Below are 22,418 nucleotides of genomic sequence, written 5' to 3' on the forward strand. Positions count from 1 at the left end.
TAAGTGTTAATAATGACTAATGTTACATCATAGATGTTAATCGAATGTTGATAAGTATCTACACATTGCAGTAATAGAGATACACTTCAGCAACTGAATTTGGAGATGCTCTGTCTCCTAGGTTTAAGATATTCATGAGCAATGAAGACAATTTTTTCAAACCAGTCTTTTACAGACACTTTCAATAATTTTGCTGCCACCCAGCTGTGCTGCAGCTCAAACACTAAGTCTGAAGTGAAGGGAATGAATACGCTGTTTAATCTAATTTCTGGGAAAGCTCTTGGGCAACACTAGGTTTTTAATATACCGGCAGGGGTTTGGGGGAGATGAGTAGATTTTAGCAACTGGACCTGCATTTGAAGAGAATTTGTTATCATTGGCATAAAGTGATATGTGGATTTTCATGAACAAGTGAGTAAGGTAAATTTCAAACTAGTCAGTGATGCTGAGTCACTTTAGGGGCTTGGTATTGATGTAAGCCTAAGATCCCTCTAACTGGATCTTAGCCCAGAGATTTCCCTGCTTTCTGATGTCACTAGTTCACTACCACTTTGGACTTTAATTAGAGTTTCGAGGTGAATTATAGAAGTTAGTTGACAGAACTCTGATGTTTGTAACTTTAATAATGTTTGTCGAAGAAGAGGATACTTTTAGCAAGTTTTAGTATTCCAAATAATTTGTTGATCTTGAAGCTACCTACTAGTGACCAGAAATTCACTAAATTTTTAGTCACTATTCTATAGGATCAGAAAAAGGAAGGAATAGCAGTATGAATACCCAATTTTCCCAAGAAAAGATGATGCTTGATGGTCTCTCTCCCCCATTTCTTAGTGGTATTGCACCTCGCAGAGTTATGGCTCTCTCCGAAGTGGACGAGATTCATGTTTCCCTCTGTCTTTCAGGGATGCTCAGCTGCATTGGGAGCCCTTTCCTGCTGACAGCGAAGAAACACACTAAATTTTATGGCTAGTCATTCTGTCATTTGTGTGTGTACGTGTGTGTGTAATACATTATATATATGAATTTATTATGACATTGCGATTCTATTTAATAATTTTTATTTTATGACATATAATAACAAACAGTATGCCTTTTTAACATTTTTATGCTTTAAATTATACCTGCACTGAGATAAAATCTACAGACATACACACATGTATTCACATGTCCTTATATATGTACAAAATTAAATAATCATCAACTAATTTGATACATTTGTTCTTATAGCTCAAAGAATAAAAGTGAGGTACTTACTTTTGTAAATATAATGTTTGCCTACAATTACAACTGCTGGAAATTTAACTCTACTAATACCTAAAAAAGAATGCCAATACTTTGTATTTATAAGTACCAGGCATTGTCCTGAGTGATTTACATGTGGTATCTTATTTAATACTCACAACAACCTTATGGCAAAAGAACTATTATCCCCATTTTATGATGAGGAAATAGATGTTAGGAGCATTAGTAATGTAATCAAGGTCTCATAGCTGGTGAACAGTATGTGAGAATTGAGACCCAGTTCTATCTTAACTTCAGAGTTCATGTACTTCATCATCCTGACCCTGTCTTCTGGGGTCACCTTTGACCCTGAGCAGTCAGGAGCAGAATTACTTCTCATTTTAAGAGAGTGAGTTAGGCAAAAAATTGCAACCCAGGTGAAAAACTGTATAACTGTCCTCTTCCTTGGCTTCACGCCTTTTCCATGGGCGCGCTGATAGAACTAAGAAGTGAGAAATGCCAACCAAGGTGTTTTAATCATGGCATTTGTGTGATGCCTTGATAGCAGGGGACAAAGAACCTGGCCCAAACTCTGTAAAGCAGAAACAGAAACGTTATTGGCTCGTGATCCTCAGCAGTCCAGGGGTTGTATATGTTTTCAGGCTCAGCTGGATCCAGAGACTTGTGTAGTAGGATCTGGTTGCTTTTGTGGAGATTCTTTTAGCTATGTCCCCTCTGTGTGTCAGATTTGTCATTATGCTGGCTCTTTTCATGGTAGTAGCAGTGACAAGAGAGTCCTGACTTCTCCTCACCAGAGAAGAGAGAATTTCTTGTGGCTGCTCAGGATGAAATATTTGACGACCACTCACTGTTGTTAGCAAGAAGCCCATTGCAATTATTGATAATACTCTTCTTGACATAAAATCACTACATTAGGAGCAAAGTGAAAATTTTCCAGATATATGTGTACATACTATTTGGGCACACCAAACACATATGTACACAGTGGGAAAACTGTTATTCAAGAAGAATAATATTTTAATAACTATGTATAATGCCAGGTTGGTACTAGACTAATTGAGGAATCACTTCGTAAATTATATAAATGCCTAACCATTATGCTGTACACCTGAAACTAATATAAAATAATATTGAATGTCAATTGTAATCGAAAAATAAAAAAAAAAATACCCCTTTGTTTACAATTTTGATTGACATCATGATCTCCATTTAATTTGTGCCTATTTTACCTTAAAATCCTAATTACTATCTACTTAAAGAAAGTATTTCAGATTTACTACCATTGATGAGTATTTTCTTTGTGTTTCATGTAGGTTATGAAACAACTTAGAACTAAATATTTTAATTTAATTTGGATTTACTTGTATAGATTGAGTTTAATTAAACTCTAAACAATAAAAAAATTACCATCCAGAACTTTTAAGTATATCTATTTTACACTCTAACCCTATTTTTATCGCACAGAAATTAAGCCAAATGGCAACAGTCATTTAAAATTTTCTTTGAGCTGTTTCTGTCAGAGAAAATAAGCTGACAATGTGAAAACCCTCCATTTATAGTAAACCCTTGGTAAAGAAGTACTATTTATATAAGTTTTCCATATGATGTGCTTATTTTTTTTTTGTTCTGAGTACAATGTCCAAATCGGTTTTTTTTCCCCCCTTTTCTTATGACTAAGAAGTGCCAACCTCTGTCACCCTTTCTCCGTGGATAAAAGAAGAAGAAGGTTTATTTTATGAAACAAATCATAGTAGCAGATAATGCAATAGGTTTCCTATAGGCTCATTTATTGTACTGTTTCTTCCTTTGCATTTATCTCTAGTTATTGAAAAAATGGATTTTATTGTTAAGAAATTTGAAGAGAAGGGACCATAATTGTCGGAAAGGCTATGTATGGTCAACATATAGAAAGACATTAAGAGTGAAGATGCCTCGTGTCTTCAAGGGGAGAGCCCTGTCCTTTTTGTGGACTGGGTTTCACTAAATAAATGTGAACATTTGAGGTTTTTTAGGGTATTAATGATTCCCGCCCCACAATTAAGAAAACTAGTTATCTTGGTGGGGATTTTTTTTTATGTCTCCCCGTCTTCCCATTTACTAAACTGAAGGTTAATGTCTCATGTAGAATGTTCCAGGCACACCTGAAATTATGCCTTTCTTAGCTTCTGGGTTGGAGATGTTGTAATGCCCACATGAGACGAACAGCAAACCTCCCTAATGCCATTGCATCTTCTTATCGCAGCTCAGCAAGACTTGGGTGTCTAGAGTCTTTCCAGCCTTTGCGGGTCCTTTGTCAGTGGAAACTAACTATTAAATGGATGCTAAAGTATTTCTATTTAATGAATAAAATGAATATAAGTTTGTTTGATGCTAGGTGTGTATAGAAGAAGGTTTCGGCTGACCAGGATGAACCATAAAGTGATCACAGTGCTCTATTATATAAAAGCTTCTAACTGTTTACTATGTCGATAGAACTCACTCAGGGTCCTCAGTGAAGTAGGAAGTATGAGTTAGGGCTCAGGCCTTTTCTTCTGTTTTAGTTTCTTTAGCAACAAAATTGCTTTGTGCATTAGTATCAACAAGAAAAAGAACAACATCTATTTGGTGATTTAAAATTGGCAGCAGACTTTGACACATCATCTCAATTTTTGGCCCACCAGTAGAGCCATATAAATGTGCGGCCAGCACCTTTATTATTCCCAGTTTACATATGAGTAAATTCAAGCTCAGAGAAAGTAGGAGAACCACCCACGGCCAGTCAATAGCAGAGGGGGGACTCAAACCTATGTATCCTTTCCACTTATCCCACACACACTCTCTTTTAGGACCCCTGTGTTCCATGGAAATAGTCTGCTGGCCTGTCTTTGAGAGGTTGCTCTGACAATTGCTTAACCTTTCTGAGCTTCAATTTCCTCATGCTCATCTTACATTAGAAGGATATGATGAGGCTGAAATGATAAGCTCTGAAAAATAAAATAATACGCATATACAAGGCATTATTAAAACATTTTGGTCTCGATATTGTATTGCTAGTTATTGATTAAATGAAATATTATAATCTACTTGTTCAGATAATTTATACCCATATTAAAAGCAGAGAGCAGATGCTGCAATACAATTAGTTCTTGTCTAAGGCCCTTAATGAAATCAGAGCAAGCCTGATAAATTAGACAATATGATAAAATATTTACTTTTGTAATCTTCTCTGTGTTTTTATTTGCTTAATTGTTTCTGCTTATTTTTCTCGATTTTTGTTTGTTTTAATGGGAAAATGTGCTAAAGAAGAATTCTTAATAAACTTTTTAAAGCAAATCCTTTGCCCATCTATGATACATAAGACAGAATAAAAGTAAGATGCCAAATAACATCAGTAAATGTGGAATCAATGAGGATTGTGTAAATTAAAACAATTTGTGGGCCTGCAGATTTTAGCAGACTGCTTTCAGGGCTGAAACAGAGCATATTTATTTATTTACCATAATTTTTAGTTATTTTTAGTTATTTTACCATAATTTTGAATTATTCTTAGTTATTTTACCATAATTTTGAATTATTTTTAGTTGCATTGTTTAAATTATTTATATCAGTGTGAATAACACAGAAATTAAGCCAATATTCTTATATTGGATATTGATCAATATTGACTGAAACCAAAAATTATGAACCTCAACACACGTTCTCTGGCATTTGGATTTATTTGAAAACAAAGATCAAACTAAATCACATAAAATTGGTTAATCACAATAGCATCAAAAAAGGCTTTTAGACTCTAATTTGTTGTTTAAAATTTCAGAAACAGTTAGGATAGTTGATGCTTGTACCGTAAAAGTAGAAGTTGACTTGAGATTTGAAATGCTTTGTGATCAAATGTATTCTAAACTTGTTAAAATACATGTGTCTCTGATTTTATACCCTATGGATGTTCAACAAGTAAAAAACATTCATCCAACTCCTTCGATACACTGCACAGGATTTGCACATAGGATCTGCCAGGGTAAGTTATCTGTATCCAAGAATATGTCAGATGCATTTACCACGTCTGCCACTGAGCCTTGACAGTAGCTGGAAATTTGACCATGTCTCAACGATAATGTAATTTGACCATATTATTTCCATATCATTCATATGCAATTCCTTAGAGAAGGAAAAATAATCGGTTTCTCTTGAGTTGTAGTATATGTAACTTTTCTGTTGTATTTATGAAACCCTTTCTTTTCTTGAAATCAATACGGTTGAAGGCTGAAGGAAAAGACAAATATTTGGGAGATTTCCACATTACTTTTTATATACCTGGAACCAATTAGTTTTCACAGTTGTGCTGCCTAAACATTATTGAAATATGCATATAGTTCTAATTTTAGGAATAGTTCCCAGTTACATTTATTATGTCTTTTTTAACAGTCCGCATTATTGAGGTGTGTGTATTTACATATTCGTAAGTGTGAGTATGATGGGAAACAAAAGTAGGAATAGTACTTGAAGCTAGAAATGATGTTAGTGATCAAAATACATGCCAAAAAGATTTAGATATTACCTCGAGGAAGGCCCCAAATTAAGACCTTAGCTTTTCAGCAGCCAACCTAAAGTGGGAAACTTAATAGGGTTATAATATAGTATTTATAAAGCCAATTCTCAGTAAGAATAAAATTATTTTTGATACTGAAATCAGATATATTTCTCTCATGGGTTTTTATTTAAAATAGACAATTAAAAATTGTAAACAAATGGTTCCTTTTTAATGCTAAATAAACTAGAATAGATACCTTACCTTGTCCATAGCAGCAAGCAATGCATATTTTGGTAAACATCGAATTGGGGGGAAATGTGGCATAGAATCATCATCATTTTTCTTTGACAAATTGTTGACTAAAATACTGAAAAAGAATCACCTTGCTCACCCTGAAAAGTGAATATTCAGGTCATCAATAAATATTTCCTAAACGTTGATCGAATGAAGCACAACATGACTTGCGCAGTGTTTTCTTTTAGGTTTAATATAGAATTATGAGCTATGATATCTTTAATTATTGTATTCTCTGTCTCACAGGAGTCCCCCTTTATCTCATTATCTTTTAAAAATCAGTTTATTGAGTACCTACCAGGACAGGCATCCTGGTTACAACTATGATTGGGAGAAATTATTGTTTTCGTTTTCTGAGTGAAGGAAAAAAGATCAAAAAGGTTGAGTACATAGTCCAAGATTACACAGCAACCAGGTATTATAACTAGTGCAGGAGTATGGATTTGCTGACAAAATCCAATATTCTTTTCATTACGCCTTTTCACTCTTATCTCAACAATTTTATGTACTTCTGTATAACTGTGTTAAATTATTATATTAGTCTGCTCATTCTACCATAACAAAATGTCACAGACTCAGTGGCTTAATGGAAATCTATTTCTCACAGTTCCCGAGACCAGAAGTCCAAAATCCTGGTGTCAGAGAGATAGGTTTCATACTGAGGCCTCTTCTCTCGGATTGTAGGCAGCCACCATCTCACTGTGTGCTCACACACCTCCTCCTTGTATACACGCAGAGAGAGAAAGTGAGAGAGAGCTCTCTGATATCTTTTCTTATAAGGACTCTAATCCAGTGGGATCAGGGCCCCACCCTTATGATCTCATTTAACCTTAATTACTTCCTTAGAAGCCTCATCTCTAAATTTAAACAAACTGGAGTCTAGGTTATCAGCATATGAATTTTTAGAGGACACAAACATTCAGTCCATAACAGTTATTAGTTTTGAAAAAATTTCATGTAGGGGAATGCAACCAGGCACTCCACTCTCATACTTGTTCCTGGAGTATATATGATGACTTTAACCTAACTCAAAGGCTTAGATTAGTACCAGTGTAGGCTTGAGTGAACTGTTATCATCCAGGGCAGATGCCTCAAACTCTAGGTTGGCTCTATACCTTCATACCATTTGGAGTTGGAATGATCAAGGCCCAGACTATCTCTAAGGACAGTTATAAACCATAATAATAACAATAGTACTTGAACAGTTGCTTTGTACCACTTTACTAAGTATTTTGGGTTCATTGAATATAACATGTCTCATTGAATTCTCATAATTGAATGAAGTTGGTGCATGATACTCAATATTATTACTTCCTTTATGCTAAGATTTTCATGGTCACATAGCTGGCAAATGCTTGATCCATGATTTATTTGAACTTAGACGGTCTGACTCCAGTGTCTTAACTACTACCCATTCTGCCTTTCTAGTTAGCAAGTAGAACGGCATCTTGATAGTCATTGAGGTAAATGTACTCTAAGGCAGCAAAAGGTAGGAATATGCATGAGCAATCCCAAAAGGATGACTTTTAGTATCTCGAGGGCCAGTGATGTCATCATCGCCCTACTTGTCTTGACCATCACCCAGGGCAGAGGCAGAGGTTTGTGGCTGTGCCACCTCAATGCTTCAAGTTCTAATTCGGGAGTCAGTTTCTTTTCCCCTGGTTTTCAATGATCTTCACATTCATATATTTGGCATAAGTATACATAGAATTAGCATCAAACGTCAGAGGTCTTTAGCAATTAAAATGACCATGCCGATCAATAAGGAGGCAGGAAAGAAAGAGTGAGAAATTGGAGAGACCAAGTTAAAATACTAAGATACAGTAATTAATAAAAGGTAAAGTGGTTGGATGTTTAAACTTATTGTTCGGTTAAAAAAAGAAAAGTACAACTTTTCTGTTAATTTTTTTTCCTCTCCAAATTTCTAACATAATATCTAATTTCTGCTCCTTTCAACATTTATGAAAAGTTTCCCTTTGTGTTTAATATCTGAAAAAAGGCCAGAATTCTAAAATGAATCCTTTTTTGAGGTTTCAGGATGCTCGACTTTCCTGAAGTCCACATAAGTCAGTTGCTCAGTCCCGATGTGTTTCCATGTCCTTGATTGTTATGATATGGTGTTGGACTTGTCAAGAAACATGCTCCACGTTTGAAGGGTTATGATGCTCTTTTTCAGCCATTAAGCAAGAAGAGTGTTTTCTCAGGTACTGGATGCACACAGTATAGTCACACTTACTCATTAATTCATTCACTCATTTATTCACATTTAGTTATGCATCCATTCACTCAACTCGCAAATATCTGTTTACTTTCTACTCTGCCAACCACTGTCCTATGTTCTGTGGGACATTCAGATGGCTTTTTAATTTTCAATATATTTCATGTGTGGTTGAATATATGTAGTTAATCCAAAAGGTAAGGAACCCGTATTCCAGATATTAAGTAATAGTTTTATCTTCTAAAATTAACATGTCTAGAATCAGTATAGATCAGTTTTCACATTTACAGTATATTGGAGACCTCTGCAGCTGTGCTTTTAAAGAAACTGTAAAAAAACACAGTATATAAAGTTTTTTTTTTGAATTATCTTAAATGTACTGTATATAGTTCATAGTTTTATTGAAAAATAAAATAAATTTATATATTTTATGATTTTGTATTTTATGATAATATATTATTTGCACATATTTATTAACTTAGATAAATTTTGCAAATATTCTTTTCAAATAGCCTAATAGGAAATTATGTTTTTCCTAAGACTGTTAATGCATTAATTACTCAAGGCTCTCAACCAACTGTAGCTCCTTCACTCCCATCAGATGATCAGCCTTCTACTTTCCTGAGCAGATTAAAAACATCTTAAGGGAATTCATCGGTTTCTTTTCTAACTAAATGGTTATTTTGCTTTATTATTTCTTCCTTCTCTCCAGTCTAAAGCAGAAAAGTTCCCATTCTTTTTTCTGAAACGGGTCTTTAATTTATGCTTTTAGGTTCCCTTTTCTTTCTCACTTTTCCAAGAGTCTATTCTACTAATTATCTTATCACTTGTATCTTTACCCCCTTAGTGATCCTGGGACAGTATTGAATCAAGATCTGCTTTTTGATTTACCAAGGTTGTATACCTCTTTACTGGCACATAGGTCAGTATTTCCACTCTGTCAAAATTTTCAAGAGAAGAGATAGAATTGATTATTTTAGCAGCTCAGCTATTAGACGTGGTTAGGCCATCTGGTTAGGTTATATGACATGTAATAGGCCTTGCTGTCATTTCTTTTTTGAGAGGTCTTTATTGTATGTAGACCTAATGTAGAGAGACTGAAAATAATTTTTTTTCATCACATCTGAGAATCACTTGTAGTCTGAAATATGGAATGCAATTTAAGTTTTCAGCTGCGCTTTTATTGCTTTTAGTATTATTTACATTGATATGGGAGGCTCTTCTTCCCTAAGAGATAGATTCTCCTTTAGGCAAGGTCAGCCTGTTTTTGTGTATTCTTATGAATATAATGCATATTTTGGGATTTGATTTCTTCATTCTCTTTGCTTGCATCATCCAAAGTGAACTTTGGCCTTTCTTTATGCTAATCTTGGCATATCAAGGAGTAAAAGAAAAATTGAAGGAAGAATCATGATCTTGTTTATGTATACCTGTAGCAACCAAACAGTAAACATAAGCACTGTAAAAGATAAAACTTATTTTTCATTAGAGTAGTAGTCAAGTAGGTTTTATCTTTAGGTTTTATCCTCCAAATATTTAGTTAAAGAATATATATTCGAGATAGCTTGGCAAGAAGTAATTATTTACCTGTCATAATAACATGAAGGTGTAGAGTAGAGGGAATCCAAAGGAAGGGAAAGAAAAATAAAAATGGAAATGGAAAAAGAAAAAGGTATCACATATGAGAAAACAAAAAAGATTTTTAATTATATGAAACATCTAATTGGCCTTGCCTTTTTGCAAAAACAAGGTAGCATACATAGTTTTGCAGGAGAACTAGTGCCTGTTGAGATGGAGTTGCCATCTCTTCAGAGGTCTCCTTGGTAAAATCTTGATATTATGAACCAGATGTCTTACCCCCATCAACTATCAATGAAAGAGCTGCCCTTGTTTGGGAAAAGATGATCTCATGTCTTGACTTAACATATTTACTTTAAAATGTTTTTCATTATAAGAAAAAGTTTGATAATGGTTGAGAACTTTTTTCAGATACTAAATGATGTAGTACTTGTAAACATTTATAATTTTAACAACTAATTTTGCTACTACCATTTACTCATTTTAAAAAAAATTAAAGTTTTCATTGAACTTATTTTCTATAAACACTGACAAACAGTTCAGTGGAATATTGGTGTTTAGCTACTGTTATCTTCTGTTAGCTTTAAAGTATCGACGATAAATATCTTTGCTCATTCTAAGTTCAATATAATTTCTTATTCATTTTTCATTCCTTTGCTCATTCAAGCAATTTCTGCAATAAGGCCAGGTTAGTAAACTTTCAATAAGAGGAAGTGGTATGGATAGTGAAAAATAATTGACTTGTAAATTTGAAGACCTAAGCTATAGCCCAGGGCCATCATAATAACCTGTGTGTGGGTCCTTAAGCAAGTCTGTTGACTTCTCTGGTTCTCAGCTTTTTCTTCTGTTAGTCAACTGATGGATTCATTGATTTCTAAAATCTTTCACAATACTAAACATTCCCTGTATGATTTAGAATAAGCTCAAAAACTAATGGTGATAGAAGTGGATAGTTATATATTTGCTCCTAAATAAGTTAGTCAGATATGACTTAGTTGATGTCAAGTATGTGGTCAAGAAAACAAGTCTCAGTTGCAACTACGGTCTTGGAAAACGTGACATGTGTTTAAGATATGTGGGGGGAAATTTGCATTGCCAGTATGAAACGATCACAGCCCAGATGCAGAGTAAGGACGAGAGAGCACTATATGATCCCAAATCATCAAAGAAAGATTAAATTATGTTCAGGAGACTGTAATTAACTCAAGGAGAAGGCTAATGTACTTTAGAAAATAATCACTAGCAGATGTTGAAACAAAAATTATTTTCTCTGTGGTCTTTACCTAACCATGAGGTTGTATTAACTAGAACAACTTATTTCCTATGAAGCATCCCTATGAACTAACATTTCACCACATTAAAATAATATATATACAGCTAGAGAGAAACTGAGGTAATAGTCTTATATTTTTATTTCATCTGACAAATGTATTTATCTCCAAATTTAATATGGACAATTGTGTACTTTTGTATATTAGCATACACAGTTTTCTTTAAAGACTTGCTGAGTATCATTGCCTCTCTAAAACCTTTCCTAATTCTCTTCATAGGATTGCCCATTCCATCTTTTGTGGGTCTCTCTGTACTGTGTTTATATTTACGTCAACTTCTTCAAAATGTCTCCCTTCTAGGCTCTGAGCAATTAAATGCAGAGCTTGCCTTTTCTCTTTTTTGTATTTTGTAAACTTAGTCCATTTTTTGGCACATAGCGGGCATTCATTCAATACGTGTTAAAAGTGTCATAAAATAGTCAGAAACCCTAGTTAAAGAGACTTAAGTTACAATCGCTAAGTTACATGTACCTTTTGTTTGTTTATTTTTAAATAAACAAACTTTTTTACACTATGCTTTATTTTGTATAATTTACACTATGCTTTATTTTGTATAATTTCTGTGTTCTAGCTGAGAAGCAATAATAGAAGAAAGGTAGATCTGAGGTCATTACTATAGGCAGTTTTTAGAACCACAATCCTGAACAATATGGCAAAAATAGGTGAATTTTGACTCAGTTTGCTCCAGCCTACTCTTGTAAAAAATCCCTTTTCCCATACACATATTTGACTTTTCAAAGGCTTCTTTCTACCTTATTGTCCCAGTAATGAATTGCCCCATGTTCCAAAATTATCACATTTTCCCTTTCCTATTTGTATCTCTTCAATCTTTTTTCTTCTTTACATTTCAAACCCAACCCGAACCTTCATATCGAAACTAAGAAGTTTATAGTCATCATACTGATCAATGTGTGTGTGTGTGTGTGTGTGTGTGTGTGTGTGTGTGTGTGTGTGTGTCTTTACAGCTTGTGCCTGCCTTCTCTACCACCTCCCAAGTGCCTATTACCTTGCCACTCTAGGCTCTCCAAAGTGAAACAATGGACCCATTTAAAGCCTTTTTTTTTTTTCTTTTGTAGAGAGAAAAAGATGTCTCTCTGTAAAAAAACTAGTGGAATTGATAAAGTGTATATTGAACATTCATTTATCTTTCAGTACCCTTCTCTCATCTTTACCTACTTTTGAATCTCTTCTACTCTGTCCTATAAAATAAAAATATCTCTCTTCTAGTGTATGAAGAGTAGTGTTCTTTCTTTCAATGTCATACTTAAACGTTCATTCTTTTAATGTGTTTAAGTACATTAAAATATAAGGGTCATATTTTCTTTCTAGGTCCTATTCGCCATTTTTTATAGAGTTGATTCAAATAATTATTTTTAATTGTGACAACTCTCATCTAAAGTGTAACTGGTTTCTCTTATCGGCTCTTCTACTAAAATTGAGATTTGGTGTGTCTTTGTTTAACTTCAAGAAAAAACAAGAATGGTGGAAAGTACTTAATATTTGTATGAGAAGTTTGCCAATGAAACTTTAACCTCTTGAAAGATTCATCAAAAAGTCATTTTAAATCATTAAACCATAAATTTCTAAAAATAATTTGGAAGAATAAAGAATTGAAATAATAAAGAATCCTACCAACAATGGATATTTTAAAAATCTACTTCTTTCTCTCTCTCTCTCTCTGTCATCTATCATCTATCTATCTATCTATCTATCTATCTATCTATCTATCTATCTATCTATCTATCTGTCTGTCTGTCTGTCTGTCTGTCTGTCTATCTATCTATCTATCTATCTATCTATCTATCTATCTATCTATCATTTATCTATCATCAATCATAGCTCAACATGACCCTTGCTTAGTTTAGTGATAATAACCTGCAATCATTCAAGAATAAATATCTAATTCTAAGAAATTTTTTTCTAAGAGTAGAAAGGCTGAGAAACTATTTGTATAGAAACAATAATACTCAAACTTTCCAAGTGTTTGTTACAAATAGGAGATGGAGGGTTGGGAAATATTTTTAAGGAACTCTTCTACAAACCTGCAGAAGAATCAGTCTGTACTTTATAGGTAAAGTGAAAGATAATATTCGCCTCATATTTAGGAATGAATTTTAAATGATCCGGGGATATTTAACAAGATCTGTTAACACTATTATCTGAAAGTTTGTTAGTTTTATTGAATAGTAAGATTTCATTGCATGGTGATTTTTTATGAATCTTAACCTAAAGTAAAGTTAAAGAAATGAAAATCTCTTTTCTTCCTTTTATTCCATTGTTTAATAGTATACTGTGTGAACTGTTGATTTCCAGAGAACATAAGCATGAGTTGTTATACTACATTCTCAAGAGCTGTTTGAGGAAAGAGTTTCTTTTATTTTGATGAAGAAACTGAGGCACAAAAACTCAGAGTCAATATAAAAATAATCTTCTGAGATGATTATCTCTAAGTCTTCATTGTAATAGCAACAATAACTACCTCCCTTGTGGAGGACATTACTGATTCCAATTTGCAACAGAATGACTTGTGCTAAATCACTGAAATTGGTATCATTTCTTTCATGTTAATATCATCTAGATCTTTGCTTTAATATCACACTAATTACGCGGAAGTTTCTGTGAGGTAAAATGTTGGTATAACATTATTTCCATTGCCTTTTGGTTCTTCAAAGGAAAACCAAATATTGAAGAGGTCATGAATTGTGAGTCATGTGACAGGAATAATTTTTAAATCTTCCTATTGAGTGAAAAAGGGGATCTTCTGTAATTGAAAACTTCAGATATATATGCATGTCGTGAGATGAGTGTTTTCTATTTCCAATAGCCATAGCCCCGGAAAGTAAGACTGGAAAAGCAGTTACCACTCGTCTGGGGGGCACCCATCTGCTCTGTTTTGCTGGTGGAGGCTGTCAGCAGGAATGATAATTTCTGGGTTTGGGGATGGTTGGGTGCCTGTCTACAGTTGCTACACAGTTGGAAGGAGTGGGTGTCAGTGCAGGCCTCCTAAGGACTGTGCTCTCTTTTGCCTGTCTTGCCTCTTAGTTCAGTGACTATGGGATTGCCAACTGAAAAGTACAAATATTTCTCCCCTATATATAGCTATATCTATAGAATCTTGGCCCATTTGTGTCTTGGGTGAATTTTGCTCAGAGCGCAAAATAGCTCAGTGATTTAGTTCTTTCTGAGGGATGCCATGCTTTATTTTAGCTTAGGTCATATTGCCGAGGTACAGTTGTGGGTTTTTTAAAACACTTGAACTTGAACTTAAAAAAAGAAAAGATGCTATTTGGTTTGTTGAGAATTGAATTAATTATTAATTATCTTATAGAACAAATCCGTCTCCTTTTTTTTTAGGGTCCTGCCACTATTCCTTCAGTGTTTAATCAATCATGCTCTTGGGCTTTGATGCAGCTTTTTTGCCTTTGAGAATAGTAGAGCTTGTCAAGTGTCATTTTAAGTGCCAACAAATGGTTGAGTTGAGGCAAGAAGAACAAAGTTTCAGAAAGAAAATTAATCTAGCATTCGCTTAATAATTTGCCCTTTGCAGTAACAGAATCTTATCTGACCACCCACATTCATCTGGTTGCTGACGTGGCTCTCGCTTCAATTGCAGAAGCTATTTTTGCACCTTTTGTGTCTTTTGAGGAACCGAGTGGGCCCACTTGCTTATAATGATTCATGTCTTAAAGTACACAGGGTGTCCTGAAGTGCTACTGCAGTGATGTGCAGAAAACAGGGGCACAATTAAAGCAAGCTGCTTCCTTTCAGCACTTTAAATGCTCTCGTGAACTGGTATTGGATTAAGGCACATTTTAATTGTCATATGTTGTTGCTTTAGTCCTTCCTATAAGACAATAACTTGTCTGGAAGAAAGCAGTATTTTAAAAAATGAACAATGTATACATACAATAACCGTCTAGGGGTAGTATAATAATATTTTTATATGAGCCTTTTATGCTGAGAGAAACCATGTTAAGATGATTGATTGTTTAATCTGTTTGTATTAAGTATTTTGACTGACCTTGCGTGAATTTCTTTGGATCAGACTTGGATAAATATTAACACTAAGCATAAAAAAGTCCCTTTCTTTGTTACTTACTAGAATTTGTTAAGCATCAGGATTTTACTTTGGTTGGTTTTGGCTTCCTATTTTAGAAATTAATTTTAGCACAGAACATAGCATTGCTGAAATAAACTATAGAAAAACAATTTGCTACGAGGATCTGAGACTTCATCCTATGGAGTTTAGTTTCTGATGCGCCAAAAGTTTTGTGAGAATCTCAGCTTTACAGCAAAACTATGTTATAGACTGCAGCGGCACAATTTCTAGTTCTAATACATTAAGTTTTAACTCACAGTATTATTTTCCTAATTGTCTCCACTTTTGTGGTTGCAGGAAGTTCTCTTTTAATACAAATATTTATTCCAAAGATTTAGACTATGTTAAAAGGGGGGAATAAAACACCATTTTTTTTCTTGGGGAGAAAAGTCTTTTTGACAGATTCGGTTCTAATTTTTTTTCCTCAAAGAAGGCAGTCTCTGTGAAGAATAAGCGTGCCTCTTAAACTCACTATTAAGTATCATCATTTAAAATATCTTCTTGTTTATTTTTAGATTCCCAGAAGTTGTGTATGAGTTCCTGTGAGGAGAGTTGACACTGAAGGCAGAGACGGTTGTGATGCAGTTTTGTGATATGAGGATAACAGGTTAATAACTAAAATTTATTATTTTATTCTATTGTTTTTTTACATTTAACTTGAAAAGCAGTTTTGACCTGTTATGCATCGATACATAAACTGACTTTGTCATCAAATCTGGGCAGAAACAATGAACATGCCATTTAGAGAGAAAAGTGTTGGAAAGGTTCGGTTTGGTTTTATTTTGTTTTTCATAATAGACCACTTTTAATTAAAATTTTCTTAATTGAGATAGACTTATTTAAGAGAGTTTTTTCCTTTTCTGGTCAAGTTTATTTTCACATAAAATTCTGCTTCATAGTAAATCCTAATTTCTTTTGCTATATAATGGGAAAACATTCCTCTAGAAAAATAAAATCACGGTTGTAAAAAAATTGCAAAAAAATTTATGACAAAATATTAAAAGTAGCAGGTCATAGTCAAAATAAGTCATACATATCTTGACTAAATATGCAAACTATACAAATATCTGTACCCATGTCCTCATTGTACCCAGTGTGGAAAAAACATAGTTCGGTATTCTATTAGGTTTTAAATATCAAATTAAATTTTGATGAGTGTCAAATTAGAGAGTGATCACCATAATATTTTTACTTTTCTCCAAAAGTTCTCTGAATTGCTTGGCAGAGTTTTATATAATATCCACCTCATATCATCGACTTGCTCATTTTAGAGAGAACTGAGGTGGTTATGGGAATTTTTACTAATAAAAGAAGTATTTATAGTGAATTTGGCTCTCAGGAAGGTGCCTTTTTTTAATCATCCTGTGGAAATAAGTCTGTATTCACTTGGACTCTGGCACTGGTCATGGTTTTTTGGTAGATCCTTTTTTTCTCATCCGGTACTCATTTGTAGTGTGACTTATGCTCTGAGATGCTCATGTATTCTTAAACTATTTTGTAATTTATCTCTGCATTTGAAAAGCAAATATATGGAAATGGCCTCTAAAATTTTGTTCAGTAATTACTATCATAAGATATATATTTGCTTACAAATTATACTACCAAATTCTTAGGAAAAGACCAAATAACCATTTTAATTAAAAAAAATTTTTTTTCATTATTAAAATATTGAAAGTAGAGAAATAGCATTTTTTGCCAGTCATTTTATCTATTTATCCATCCGTTTTTATTTAGGATGTTATTATTTAATGCTCACTTGACTTTTGCCACCATTCACGTAATGATTAATTGCCTTCGGTAAAGTTTTTATCTAAAATAGTGTTTTTCTAAGCAAAGGATCCCAGATCGACAACCCTGGACACTGTAGGGTTGGTTCATCCACAGAGCCAGCTGCCTTCCTGCCAGTCCCACCCAGCTGTCATCCTGAAGAGACCTCTGTCCGGGTCCATACAGGAGGCTATGTCTGTGTCTTTCCTTTCAGGGCCTGTCTGAGGAAATTATTTAACTGCTTGCCAAATTTATTTGAGCGGGACTATGAAGAGTGGCCAAAGGAGAGGGCACACACTTTTAGAAAAATGGCAATTCTTCCATGTAGTATATCATTTTCTTCTCTTTTGCTCAGTTCCTTTAGTTCCATTATCACTGAAAATAGCCATGCAGCAGGTAGTAGCTGTGTCAACACTACTCCCCTCTGGAAAATGTGCTGAGCCTGCTGGATAATGCCTGTTGTTACTGACCAAAGGGCTCTGATGGGCTAGAGCACCATCCACAGGAAACCCAAAAGTCATATCCTCCAGCAAAATGTCTCTCTCCTTTAGTAGCACTCAAATACTTAGGGGAAATTTTTAAATGTGAATGCGAAACTGTGTTTAGAATACTTCTCCTTTGTTCGCCATGGGTGCCAAAAATGACTTTACGTGGCCTTGGTTACCATAAAAAGAAATCTCAGAGAATGAAATGATAACTAGCTGTTTTCATATGAGGATTGATCTAATATTGCATTTTTTAAAACATATTAATTGATTGGGAAACCGGAAATTTACTTTTAACGTGAAATTGGAGAATACAAAAAAATGAAATGAATCTACAGTCATAGAGAAGTCATGTAGCTATAATTAATCACGTTACTATAGATCTTCAGTGTGCCAAGTAGATTTACATTGAGAAAATTAAACTAAAAATGCAGGTACATACAATGGCACATTTATGGTTTATAATGATATGAGGTCCAAAAAAAACTAAAAGACGATTTCCCTATCTATAACATTTTAATATGTTTAAGTAATAAAATACAAGCTCAGGAATTCACACTAATGTTGATAGAGTTAGATTACTAAGTAAGTAAAAGTATCACCTAACCAAAACAAACAAACAAACAAACAAAAATGTCATTATCAAATCTTGCATTAAGCTTTGAAAGCCTTATGCATTTGAAAGTGAATTTTCTTCCCTGAGTATAAGTTGAGGAGAGCAACAGTGACTTTAGAATACTCTCAACTCCCAACTTCCGCTTGGTAAAGATACAGTCATTATGTCCTGAAATAGATCTGTGGTACACACAAGTTACATTGCAGAATTGTTTCAGTTTCTAAGTTAAAGCAACTATAGATAAGAGATTAATGCAAAGAGTTCATATTTTGAATGGTTCATGAATATAATCAGTAAATTCTCCAAAGGATCCATCACTTTTTCTCTCTTCCCCCTACCTTTCTCTGTAATCCTCAGAAACTTCCAGAAGAAGTGATTTTATGAATTATAGATAGTTGGTGTTGGAGAGAATATCTTCAAATATGGAAAAGGTTCATGTAAAAAATGTTGAAAATCTAATCTAAAAGGTTCATGTGAAATAGGAATGATTTCCAATTTCTAAGTAATATTCTTAAGCCTTTTACTGAAGTGAAAATTTAAACATTACAGTTTAGAGGAATGTAGACCAAAGGGATCCCTAATATTGCTGGGACCTCCCGCCCAGACCCACACAGAGCTCTCTACCTGAATGACCAGAAGGGAGCATGGCTCAGGGGATCATTTAATTTCATGATAAAATGGTGGGACAGCTTTGGTAGACATGTCTTAGAAATGTATAAGGAAGGTTTTTTCCTGACAGAAGCTATTTGCATAATTGAGTCTATGTGTTTTTTACTGAGACTGAAGTTGTGAATTTTATAAACTTCCTGGATAATCAGTGCTATTGGAATATAAAATGGTATTATGTTAGTATCAGAAAAATCGATATTTATGTTTTAATAAAATAGTAGATATGATTTTTTCTGATTAGCCCCTTCTCCCAAAATTTAAACCCAACAACAGTTAGCTAAATTTTCTAGATCATTTTTGTTCTGACCATTAAACACCTGCTTTTGAATTTTTTGTAAATCATTTTTCTTCATCTTCTGATCTATGTTTAACTGAAAAAATATTATTGCTTTTTTTTTGGTACGAATTTTATTTGGTGTATCTGTTTTATATGATATGTTTTTAGTGAATAAGAATTGTATATGCCTTGTTTAGGATGTAATGGTTTTAATTTATTAATTTATTACTGTAAACTATAAAAATTGAAACCATCTTATTTATAAAGGCATTACCTCATTGCTCAATGAAAATATTCTATTCTATTTAATTATTAAATCTATTATTCCAGTCCCATTTTTCATATAATTTTATATACTTGTTTAACTTGAAGTCTGTGTTTTAAAGTAAAATTATAATTCTGCATAAACCAATGATCGGTAAGTAACCATATCCTTAATTTTCACTTGTTAGAGAAGTTTTTACTTTTCTTAAAAGTGATGCTTTTGAAGGAACAGAGTAAAACAATTGTTTGTCATGAGAATTTATCATGTTCTCATAAGGAGCTGTCCTTGTTAATACTTTAATACACACATTTTGAACATTATTTAAATTATGGATTGTTTGGTTTCTAGGAAATGGCATTTTGGGGCCAATTTTCATACTACAACCGTGCAAAACTCATCTAGTCTGTCAGGACCATAAAAAAATCAAGCATTGGAAATACTGAAGTCAAGTGAAAATATTTAGGAGAAAGTATTATTGAAAATGTGTTATTTTAAATTGTGATAAAACTTAACAGCAGAGGTGGATGGGAGAGATTAGACCTTGTAGTCTTGGAGGTCAGCCAAACCTGAATTTGATTTTAGCTCTGCCACTCAGAGCTAAATATAATTTTCAACTGTAAAATAGGTGTAAAAGCACTTATTGCATAGGGTTTTCATGAAGACCAAATAAGATAATATATATGAAGTTCTACACCAGCACCTAGCACAATAGCAAATGCACAATAAACAACAACCATTATCATTGTTTGCCAGCAATGAAACTGCATGCATAGCTCAATACCATAATAAAAGATTAAATATGAGAGGTAACTTAGAAACTATTCAGTTCAAGCTCTGACTCCTAGTTAAGGAAACACTTGCAAATGTTTCTGTCTTGAATTAAAAATACATTCTTCTTCCATTTTAGAGGGTATGATTCACCTCTGAAAGTCTGACAGAGGTTGTGTCTATATGAACCTTAAATACTTAGTTAATTAAATAAAAAATCAGCCTACTTGGGTTTAACATGGCGTATTCTTGTTAGCAAGGTTGCTGGAACTGACCAAAGTAAGTTTGCATTGAAGTATTATGAGGCCATCACTTGTCTTTCAATTTTTGCCTTATTACCTTGTGAAGGGATGCACAGGAGAATCACTGTGGGGGAAAAAATTCAATCCAATAGTAAAACTTTTTAACGAACCAAAGTTAATATGCTTATTGTTTAGTTTTTCCAATGACTGCGTGACAAATCTATATGGCTCTTTGCAGAAGGAACTTTTGCAGGAAATGATTACAGATGTCTTGCTACCGATATCTGGGGGTACTGATTTATCACCCCAAAAATGTCTTGTTCCTGTGGGAATTTCCATGTTCTTTTCCCTTTCCTAAGGGTAATTCCATTATGATCATCACAGTAGCATTCTCTATTAGAAAGCAATTTGGACATGGAAATAAGACCAGTGCTTGAGTTTTAGTTTGGGAAATTGCAATACATTTGCATCTTTTTTTTTAACCAATATTTTATTTAAAAAGATGAATATGCTCACAATAACAAAATAAACAAAAATAAAAATCATCAAAAGTTGTAAGGTGACAAGTAGAAATCCTTTCCTGCTCCTTCCTCTGACCCCTGGTTCTACTTCTGTGATTTAACTGCTGTTAAATCTGTTTGGCATCCTCGAAGGAATTTTCTCTTTAATTCCTGTTTCTATCTTATACAAATGGGATTATTAAATGCATCCTAGGGTGCAATAAGCATGTTCTTACATTCAGCGTTACTCTCTTCTGAATGAATTTCTATATCTGTACTTATAACTGTACTTCATTTCCTTTTAAATGGCTGAGTGTTATGATGGAGCCATAATTTATTTAAGCAATCCTTGGACACGTATCTTTGTGCCCTTGTGAAGGTACATCTCTAAGGATACATTTCCAGCAATGGAATTTCTGGGCCAAAGGCATGAGCTTTCTTACTTTGATGAGCACTGCCATATTTCCTATTAAGGAAACATCTCAGCTTTCATAATTGATAAAATTAGCATTGAAGTTCTCAGAATTCTCTGGGTACTATATTGACCATTCACTTATAGAAGTCGAGTATTCACTTAAAATCTAATGGTTTCTAAGTTGTCAGGTTGTCCTGAATCATTCACAGGCATCTAGAGCAGTGGACTCCAACCTTTTTGGCACCAGGCACTAGTGCTCCTATGAGAATCTAATGCCTGATGATCAGAGGAGGAGCTGAGGTGGTGATGCTAGTGCTTGGGAGCAGCTGCAAATACAGATAGATGACACTGCTCACTGGCCTGCCGCTCACCTCCTGCTGTGCGGCCCTGTTCCTAACAGACCATGGACTGGTACCAGTCTGCTACCCGGGGATTGGGGACCCCTGATCTAGAGAACTCCTTTATTTCCTATGATGTGTATTTCCAAAAAAGGAAATTTATTCTTTTAAATATTCAAATCTATAGATTCAATTTAAAAAACACTACTTTACAATTTTTACTATCTAAGGCATTGGAACCAGCTAATTGTGTCAAAAAAAAAAAAAAAACCAAAAAAACAAAACTAAGATGTTTTGATATAATAATCTTATATCTTAGAAACTATTACTCTGAAGTTTTTATAACGTTTTCTCAGAGTTAATTTTGGACAGTATCAATGTAAGGTTTACAGTTTTAGTGTAGTGTGTTCTAAAGAAGTTACTTGCTTTTTTTTTTTTTAGGGTACATAGCTTTGCGAGCTCTATACATAATGAACTTTAAATTGACATTTGTATACAGCAATATTGTGACTGAATAGAAAAATTTTTCCTAACTGGATTTATTTTCTACCCAGGAAGTGTCAAGACAATCATGCCCATGAGAACTCTAAACCATTCAGGTAATCATTACATTTTTTAACTGTCCCCAAATATGTCTTTTTCCCCATATTATGAAGGTTTTATAATTTTAAAATATAATTTATATTTAGATTCACTTTCTGCCATTTCCAAAGTTCTGGAACTGTCTTTGATTCTTAGAGCCTTAGTCTAGCTCTTCTAATCACTTCTTTTAAGCTATAAAATATTTCTACATTGTATATTATATAT

General features: G+C 33.8%; 1 protein-coding gene across 5 annotated transcripts in view; it reads left to right on the plus strand.

Annotated features, from left to right (window-relative positions):
* Window positions 1-22,418, plus strand: part of HIVEP2 (human immunodeficiency virus type I enhancer binding protein 2) — a 185,693-nt gene that overhangs the window by 139,733 nt on the left and 23,542 nt on the right. For 4 of the 5 annotated variants that reach the window (XM_011356136.2, XM_011356134.2, XM_011356135.2 and 1 more), the window contains exons 3-4: window positions 15,785-15,876; window positions 22,166-22,210. The gene's annotated coding sequence lies outside the window, so the exon portion shown is untranslated. Of the gene's footprint in view, window positions 1-15,784; window positions 15,877-22,052; window positions 22,211-22,418 lie in introns of all 5 variants that reach the window. The other variant, XM_023528378.1, reaches the window with a different exon arrangement.

This window comes from Pteropus vampyrus, unplaced genomic scaffold (assembly GCF_000151845.1).
Source record: "Pteropus vampyrus isolate Shadow unplaced genomic scaffold, Pvam_2.0 Scaffold24, whole genome shotgun sequence".
NCBI classification, from domain to species: domain Eukaryota; kingdom Metazoa; phylum Chordata; class Mammalia; order Chiroptera; family Pteropodidae; genus Pteropus; species Pteropus vampyrus.